Genomic DNA, 9636 nt, shown 5'->3' with positions numbered 1-9636 from the left:
AACAACCACTCCGGAGTAATCCCTGGAGAATGCTATCCTCCTCAGTGAGACAGTAAATGGCTACGCACCCCCTTCTGCTCTGAGGGTATGTACTCATCTAAGAGTGATGCTCAAACTGTTGGGGTGCAGCTGTGGGACCCTATTTTCAGAGATGATGTCCTCCACCCAAGTCTCAAAAGCTGAAATGGTCTTCAGGAGAGGTGGGTAGTCGAGCTAGGCTATCAGACGGTCACCTCTGTAGCTGTAGTGTCATCCTTCCTATGGTTCCATTCAGGGGTGGACAGGGGCGGACATGTTGTTGGTACAACTTGTGCAACTGCACACGGGCGATGAGGTACATATATTAATTCTTATCTATCTATCTAATAGGATGACGACAGCTGTCCAGACCTGCATCCCACCACAACCACCACTCCGGAGTAATCCCTGGCGAATGCTATCCTCCTCAGTAACACAGTGACTGGCTACGCGCCCCCTTCTGCTCTGAGGGTATGTACTCATCTAAGAGTGATGCTAAAATTGTTGGGGTGCAGCTGTGGGACCCTATTTTCAGAGATGATGTCCTCCACCCAAGTCTCAAAAGCTGAAAGGGTCTTCAGGAGAGGTGGGTAGTCGAGCTAGGCTATCAGACTGTAGCTGTAGTGTCATCCTTCCTATGGTTCCATTCAGGGGCGGACATGTTGTTGGTACAACTTGTCACACGGGCACAACCACCACTCCGGAGTAATCCCTAGCAAATGCTATCCTCCTCAGTGACACATTGAGGGGCGATTCACCGCCTTCTGCTCTGAGGGTATGTACTCTTCTAAGAGTGATGCTCAAACTGTTGGGGTGCAGCTGTGGGACCCTATTTTCAGAGATCATGTGCTCCACCCATGTCTGAAAAGCTGAAAGGGTCTTTGTGAGAAATGGATTGTCAAGCTAGGCTATCATACGGTCACCTCTGTAGCTGTAGTGTCATCCTTCCTATCTCTCCATTCAGGGGTGGACAGGGGCGGACATGTTGGTGCAACTTGTACAACTGCAGACAGGACAAGAGGTAAGGTGACCAATTTCCACCTAAAAAGCAGATGAAATTGTGCGTTATTATAAGTCTTTGGGGTGATCATTAGTATAAAGACAGAATGTAAAATTTATCCACAACAAGACCATTAATTTGAGGCATACAGGTAGGACTAGCTTGACATTTCTATTACTTTTATTCATTCAGTGACATCACTAGTAGAAGGTAATGGGGGTGAAACCAACAACCAAAACATTTAGTGACATCACAAGTAGTGTCTTATGGGGGCAAAGCTAACAACCAAAACATTCCGTGAAATGAAAAATAAGAGCTAATGTGAATGAAGCCAACAACCATAATCTTCCGTGACATCATATGACGCAGCTATTTGGGGTGGATCAACTATCCCATCACTCTAAGACAGTGTTCCCCAACTCCAGTCCTCAAGAGCCACCAACGGTTCATGTTTTCAGGATTTCATTCGTATTGCCCAGGTGATGGAATTTTTGCCTGTGCAGGTACTGCAATTATCACGTAGGCCATACTAAGGAAAGCCTGAAAACATGAATCCTTGGTGGCTCTTGAGGACTGGAGCTGGGGAACGCTGCTCTAAGACATAACAAGGAACAGCTAATGTGGGCAGAGCCAACAGTTACCACATTCCGTGACATCGCAAGTAGCAGCTAGTGGGTGCGGATCCAACAACCTCACTTCCACTGAAGTGCATTGTCCAATATATTAGAGATCAAACTATATGAATCCTAGCAATGTGGGGGAATATTTGAATAGTTTTACTACATATGGAGCTAATATGTATATACATCGGTGTTGTACCAGGATTTCCCAATATTGGTTGGATTTATATTTTTGACCTGGACTGTATTTTACTATGTGTCTCTATAACATCCGACAATTACATAATTATCTTCATGTTACATGTGTTCCCTTTACAGGATGTAACTTTAATCTCCCAGATTTGGATGATTCTATAACAATACATGGCCTAAAAATCAAGAAGTCGTCATGTTCCAGTTATGGCTGAGGGGATTCTCTTAATTAACTAATTAACTAATCTATGGACCTGATGAGCAAGAAAGTCAGAAACCAGTAAAATGTGATGGATAATCGGTAAATCATTGTCATTTCTGTACTTGAAGATAAATCCCGTCACATCCTATGTATCTCTTTACTGTTGGAAGAAAGGCTGTAAAATTTGGACATCTCCTAATATGAGGGGTTCACTATTTATTTTGGACCTGCTTGTATTATAGAGAATAAAGACTCCTTAATGAATAAAAAATAAATGAGAAATAGATGATAGAAGAAAATGAAGGACACAACAAGAGATGACATAGCGCCGACTTATCTCTCTCCACCGTCTGCAACTGTCAGATGGAATGTTGGCTCTGCAGCTCTTTACACAATGTTTGTGTGTGATGTCATAATGCAAGGGGGCAGAGCCAGAAACCTCAACATTCTGTGACATCATCAGCAGGAGCAGCAGCTGTTTAAAGAGACCAGAGCAGGCCATACAACCAATTCATTACCATATACATGAAATGGACTCTAATTATCCACCTTGGCTTCTTAAAACTTTTATAAAATGCCACAATGTTAACATACACTGTAATTCCGGAGTAGTTCCTACTGATTTGAACAGTGATAAATCAATAATAATAACTCATATATCCCAGTATTATAGAAGATTAGATTATATGGATGGTTGGATGGGGAGGTGCACATGCTACTGTAGGATAATGTTACTATATACCAGGGTTGGGCTATTACTTATCCCAAGGGGCTACATGATAGACAGTAACATATTAATTACAATTATTATTTTATAGTAATAATAACTTTATAACTTAATATTGAGCAGAATTAAATATGCTGACACCCCATACATACCATATGAGCCCATATACAGCTCTCCTCTATACCTCTTTATACTGTAAGAGCTCACACTTAGCTTCCTACATACAGTATGATTCCTCACATAGCCCCTCTATATACGTTGTCAGAACCCACATAGCCTCTCTATACATAGTATGAGCCCCCACATAGCCTCTATATATAGTATGAGCCTCCACATAGCCACTCTGTATATAGTATGTGCCCCCAAATAGCCTCTCTATATTCAATATGAGCCCTCACATAGCCTCTCTATATTCAATATGAGCCCTCACATAGCCTCTCTATATATAGTATGAGCCTTCACATAGCCCTTTGTATATAGTATGAGACCACACATAGCCACTCTATATATAGTATGAGCCCCCACATAGCCTCTATATATAGTATGAGCCCCCACATAGCCACTCTCTATATAGTATGAGCCCCCACATAGCCTCTATATATAGTATGATCCCCCACATAGCCACTCTATATATAGTATGAGCCCCCACATAGCCTCTATATATAGTATTAGCCCCACATAGCCTCTACATATAGTATGAGCCACCACATAGCCACTCTATATATAGTATGAGCCCCCACATAGCCTCTATATATAGTATGAGCCCCCACATAGCCACTCTTTATATAGTATGAGCCCCCACATAGCCTCTATATATAGTATGAGCCCCCACATAGCCTCTACATATAGTATGAGCCACCACATAGCCTCTCTATATTCAATATGAGCCCTCACATAGCCTCTCTATATTCAATATGAGCCCTCACTAGCCTCTCTATATATAGTATGAGCCCTCACATAGCCCTTTGTATATAGTATGAGACCACACATAGCCACTCTATATATAGTATGAGCCACCACATAGCCTCTCTATATTCAATATGAGCCCTCACATAGCCTCTTTATATATAGTATGAGCCACCACATAGCCACTCTATATATAGTATGAGCCCCCACATAGCCTCTATATAGTATGAGCCCCCACATAGCCACTCTATATATAGTATGAGCCCCCACATAGCCTCTATATATAGTATGAGCCACCACATAGCCTCTCTATATTCAATATGAGCCCTCACATAGCACTTTGTATATAGTATGAGACCACACATAGCCACTCTATATATAGTATGAGCCCCCACATAGCCTCTATATAGTATGATCCCCCACATAGCCTCTCTATATTCAATATGAGCCCTCACATAGCACTTTGTATATAGTATGAGACCACACATAGCCCCCTATATACAGTATGAGCCAGAGGTGTATCTAGAAGTGATGAGCAAGCCTGCTTGCCACTGCTCAATACTTGATCAAGCATCGCGGTCAGTGGCGTAGCGTGGGGGGGGCAGGGGGGTGGTCCGCCCCAGGCGGCACGTGTGTGGGGGCGGCGCGGTAGCAGCCGCAGCAATTCCTCTCCTCTGTGGGAGAACTCATTTCCGCCCAGTCTCCCTGGCTGTGGATGGTGCAGCAGTGCTGGAGGTCTCCTCCTTCCTCCAGTTATGGGGGTGGCTGGGATTGCTGTAGGCCAGCCCAGTCTGATGTGTATACACTGGATCCAGGGCAGGGTTTGCTCCATGCTCTCACTCATGCTGAATGTGCCCGGGACAGGAGCTGTACAGCCTGGGAAACAAGTCCTCTGCCAGGCTGATGCCCACTCCTGCCCTGCAGGTAAGCTGCCCCCCTGCTGTGCTGGGGGCACTGTGTGGGTGAGGGGCTATAGAGTGCCAGGAAGCTCTGCTGCAGGGATCTGTGCCCCAGGCATGGGGGGAGAGCAGGGCAGCCCTGCTAATCCTATTAGTATGTGCAACTAGTAGAAAACTCATGAAGTTTTTTTTTTTCTTTTTTTATTATTAATGGAAAAAACTGCTTCACCAGGCTGCATGCCCTCTGTATGTGTGATCCCTGCCAAGAGGTTCTGCAGCAGCAGCTCAGAGCTGATAATAGTGATGTGGTTATGCACAGATATAGCAGAGTTGGGTGTGTCATATAACTGCATGCTGTACAAGCAGTGAAGCAATTGCATTGTAAGCACTTTCCCATTCCACATCTTGTAGCCCAGTTTAGGAGCCTGAATTTTACGTACCCTTACGACTTGACTTTTTTACACCCCTTGTGCATGTCGTACAGCAGGCGGTTGACACAACTGATGAGAACTGAGGGGAAAAAAAGAAAGATTGCCAGGGAATTGCTCACAATGCAATTGCTTGATATATAGTAGGACCCAATGCAAAAACAATTGCCTTATTATGTGACAACTGGCTGGAGAGCTCGGCGCTGCCCGGGCATAGTTACTAACTGTGGTTAGTTATAACAAATTATAATTATCCGCCATCCCATAGTCCCGTGCCCATATACCCATCACACATCCTCCATCCCATAGTTCCGTGCCCATATACCTGTCATACATATTCTCCATCCCATAGTCCCGTGCCCATATACCCATCACACATCCTCCATCCCATAGTCCCGTGCCCATATACCCGTCATACATATCCTCCATCCCATAGTCCAGTGCCCATATACCCATCACACATCCTCCATCCCATAGTTCCGTGCCCATATACTCGTCATACATATCCTCCATCCCATAGTCCAGTGCCCATATACACATCACACATCCTCCATCCCATAGTTCCGTGCCCATATACTCGTCATACATATCCTCCATCCCATAGTCCAGTGCCCATATACCCATCACACATCCTCCATCCCATAGTCCCGTGCCCATATACCCGTCATACATATCCTCCATCCCATAGTCCAGTGCCCATATACCCATCACACATCCTCCATCTCATAGTCCCGTGCCCATATACCCGTCATACATATCCTCCATCCCATAGTCCAGTGCCCATATACCCATCACACATCCTCCATCCCATAGTTCCGTGCCCATATACTCGTCATACATATCCTCCATCCCATAGTCCAGTGCCCATATACACATCACACATCCTCCATCCCATAGTTCCGTGCCCATATACTCGTCATACATATCCTCCATCCCATAGTCCAGTGCCCATATACCCATCACACATCCTCCATCCCATAGTCCCGTGCCCATATACCCGTCATACATATCCTCCATCCCATAGTCCCGTGCCCATATACCCATCACACATCCTCCAACCCATAGTCCCGTGCCCATATACCCATCACACATCCTCTATCTCATAGTCCCGTGCCCATATACCCGTCATACATATCCTCCATCCCATAGTCCCGTGCCCATATACCCATCACACATCCTCCATCCCATAGTCCCGTGCCCCTATACCCATCACACATCCTCCATCCCATAGTCCCGTGCCCATTTACCCATCACACATCCTCCATCTCATAGTCCCGTGCCCATATACCCGTCATACATATCCTCCATCCCATATTCCCGTGCCCATTTACCCATCATACATATTCGCCATTTCATAGTCGAGTGCCCATATACCCGTCATACATATCCACCATCCCATAGTCCAGTGCCCATATACCCATCACTCATCCTCCATCCCATAGTTCCGTGCCCATATACTCGTCATAGATATCCTCCATCCCATAGTCCAGTGCCCATATACCCATCACTCATCCTCCATCCCATAGTCCCGTGCTCATATACCCGTCATACATATCCTCCATCCCATAGTCCCGTGCCCATATACCCGTCATACATATCCACCATACCATAGTCCAGTGCCCATATACCCATCACACATCCTCCATCCCATAGTCCCGTGCCCATATATCCATCATACATATCCACCATCCCATAGTCCAGTGCCCATATACCCATCACACATCCTCCATCCCATAGTCAACCATTATGACATCATAATGAGCGGAGGCAGGGCTTGCAACCTATGATGACATCAGCGTCGCCATGGCAACCATTGTGACATCATAATGAGGGGCGGGGCTTGATACGCACACACTGCTTCCCCAGGATGCAAATAGGGTCATTATGACATCATAATGAGGGGCGGGGCTTGACGCGCACACAATTTTTCCCCAGTATGTAGGCAGGGGCAAAATTGTTTGGTGAATTGGAACGCACAGGGTTAAAATTTCGCCTCACAACATAGCTTAAGACGCTCTCGGGGTCCAGACGTGTGACAGTGCCAAATTTTGTGGCTGTAGCTGCGACGGTGCGGATGCCAATCCCGGACATACACACATACATACATACACACATACATACATACATACATACAGTTGTGGCCAAAAGTATTGACACCCCTGCAATTCTGTCAGATAATACTCAGTTTCTTCCTGAAAATCTTTGCAAACACAAATTCTTTGGTATTATTATCTTCGTTTAATTTATCTTAAATGAAAAAACACAAAAAGAATTGTCCTAAAGCCAAATTGGATATAATTCCACACCAAACATAAAAAAGAGGGTGGACAAAAGTATTGGCACTGTTCGAAAAATCATGTGATGCTTCTCTAATTTGTGTAATTAACAGCACCTGTAACTTACCTGTGGCACCTAACAGGTGTTGGCAATAACTAAATCACACTTGCAGCCAGTTGACATGGATTAAAGTTGACTCAACCTCTGTCCTGTGTCCTTGTGTGTACCACATTGAGCATAGAGAAAAGAAAGAAGACCAAAGAACGGTCTGAGGACTTGAGAAACCAAATTGTGAGGAAGCATGAGCAATCTCAAGGCTACAAGTCCATCTCCAAAGACCTGACTGTTCCTGTGTCTACCGTGCGCAGTGTCATCAAGAAGTTTAAAGCCCATGGCACTGTGGCTAATCTCCCTAGATGTGGACGGAAAAGAAAAATTGACAAGAGATTTCAACGCAAGATTGTGCGGATGTTGGATAAAGAACCTCGACTAACATCCAAACAAGTTCAAGCTGCCCTGCAGTCCGAGGGTACAACAGTGTCAACTCGTACTATCCGTCGGCGTCTGAATGAAAAGGGATCGTATGGTAGGAGACCCAGGAAGACCCCACTTCTTACCTCGAGACTAAAAGCCAGGCTGGAGTTTGCCAAAACTTACCTGAAAAAGCCTAAAACGTTTTGGAAGAATGTTCTCTGGTCAGATGAGACAAAAGTAGAGCTTTTTGGGCAAAGGCATAAACATAGAGTTTACAGGAGAAAAAGAGAGGCATTCAAAGAAAAGAACACGGTCCCTACAGTCAAGCATGGCGGAGGTTCCCTGATATTTTGGGGTTGCTTTGCTGCCTCTGGCACTGGACTGCTTGACCGTGTGCATGGCTTTATGAAGTCTGAAGACTACCAACAAATTTTGCAGCATAATGTAGAGCCCAGTGTGAGAAAGCTGGGTCTCCCTCAGAGGTCATGGGTCTTCCAGCAGGACAATGACCCAAAACACACACTTCAAAAAGCACTAGAAAATGGTTTGAGAGAAAGCACTGGAGACTTCTAAGATGGCCAGCAATGAGTCCAGACCTGAATCCCATAGAACACCTGTGGAGAGATCTAAAAATGGCAGTTTGGAGAAGGCACCCTTCTAATATCAGGGACCTGGAGCAGTTTGCCAAAGAAGAATGGTCTAAAATTCCAGCAGAGCATTGTAAGAAACTTATTGATGGTTACCGGAAGCGGTTGGTCGCAGTTATTTTGGCTAAAGGTTGTGCAACCAAGTATTAGGCTGAGGGTGCCAATACTTTTGTCTGGCCCATTTTTGGAGTTTTGTGTGAAATGATCAATGTTTTGCTTTTTGCTTCATTCTCTTTCGTGTTTTTTAATTTAAGACAAATTAAATGAAGATAATAATACCAAAGAATTTGTGTTTGCAATCATTTTCAGGAAGAAACTGAGTATTACCTGACAGAATTGCAGGGGTGTCAATACTTTTGGCCACAACTGTACATATATACATACATACATACACACTTTGAGCTTTATATATTAGATGAGGGAGTTATGCCAAATGACAAACATGGCTCTGCTACATCTGTAAGTAAGCTGAATTTAAGCAAAAGCATTATAAATGCAGAATGGTCAAATTGCTGGATGAGCTTTCTGGATGCCCTGGTGCCGGTGTTTGCGCTGTCACGCTACTGCACACCAGGACGTACAGCAACGCGACCAACAGGTTTTGGATTTATTATTTTCTTCTGTGATATTTTATTGGATTGTTTCATTGCAGACAGGGTTTCGCTGTTAATCCACGTTTACTGGGGACGGCCAGATATTTGTGGTATTAATACACAAACATCTTTAGTCCACACAGCTCTTGCTAATACATGGGGGTCCTGGGCAGGTGACCACCTCGCAATGACGGGTATACAGGGTTTATCTTCGTGAGACATTTATTTTGGTTTCCTTTCTTTGGTAGCATCATTGTTGGCACTTGCTATGTGGTGGGGGCCCTCTGTGTGGCGCTGTAGGTGGGGGCCCTCTGTGTGACTGTGTTTGGTGGGGGTCCTCTGTGTGGCGCTGTTTGGTGGGGGCCCTCTGTGTGACGCTGTTTGGTGGGGGCCCTCTGTGTGGCGCTGTTTGGTGGGGGCCCTCTGTGTGGCGCTGTTTGGTGGGGGTCCTCTGTGTGACGCTGTTTGGTGGGGGCCCTCTGTGTGGCGCTGTTTGGTGGGGGCCCTCTGTGTGGCGCTGTTTGGTGGGGGCCCTCTGTGTGATGCTATTTGGTGGGGGCCCTCTGTGTGGAGCTGTTTGGTGGGGGTCCTCTGTGTGGCGCTGTTTGGTGGGGAGCCTCTGTGTGGCGCTGTTTGGTGGGGGCCCTCTGTCT

Source organism: Dendrobates tinctorius, unplaced genomic scaffold, assembly GCF_039654945.1.
Source record: "Dendrobates tinctorius isolate UK_male_01 unplaced genomic scaffold, ASM3965494v1 ptg000038l, whole genome shotgun sequence".
NCBI classification, from domain to species: domain Eukaryota; kingdom Metazoa; phylum Chordata; class Amphibia; order Anura; family Dendrobatidae; genus Dendrobates; species Dendrobates tinctorius.
Note: the sequence above shows the minus strand (reverse complement) of the source record.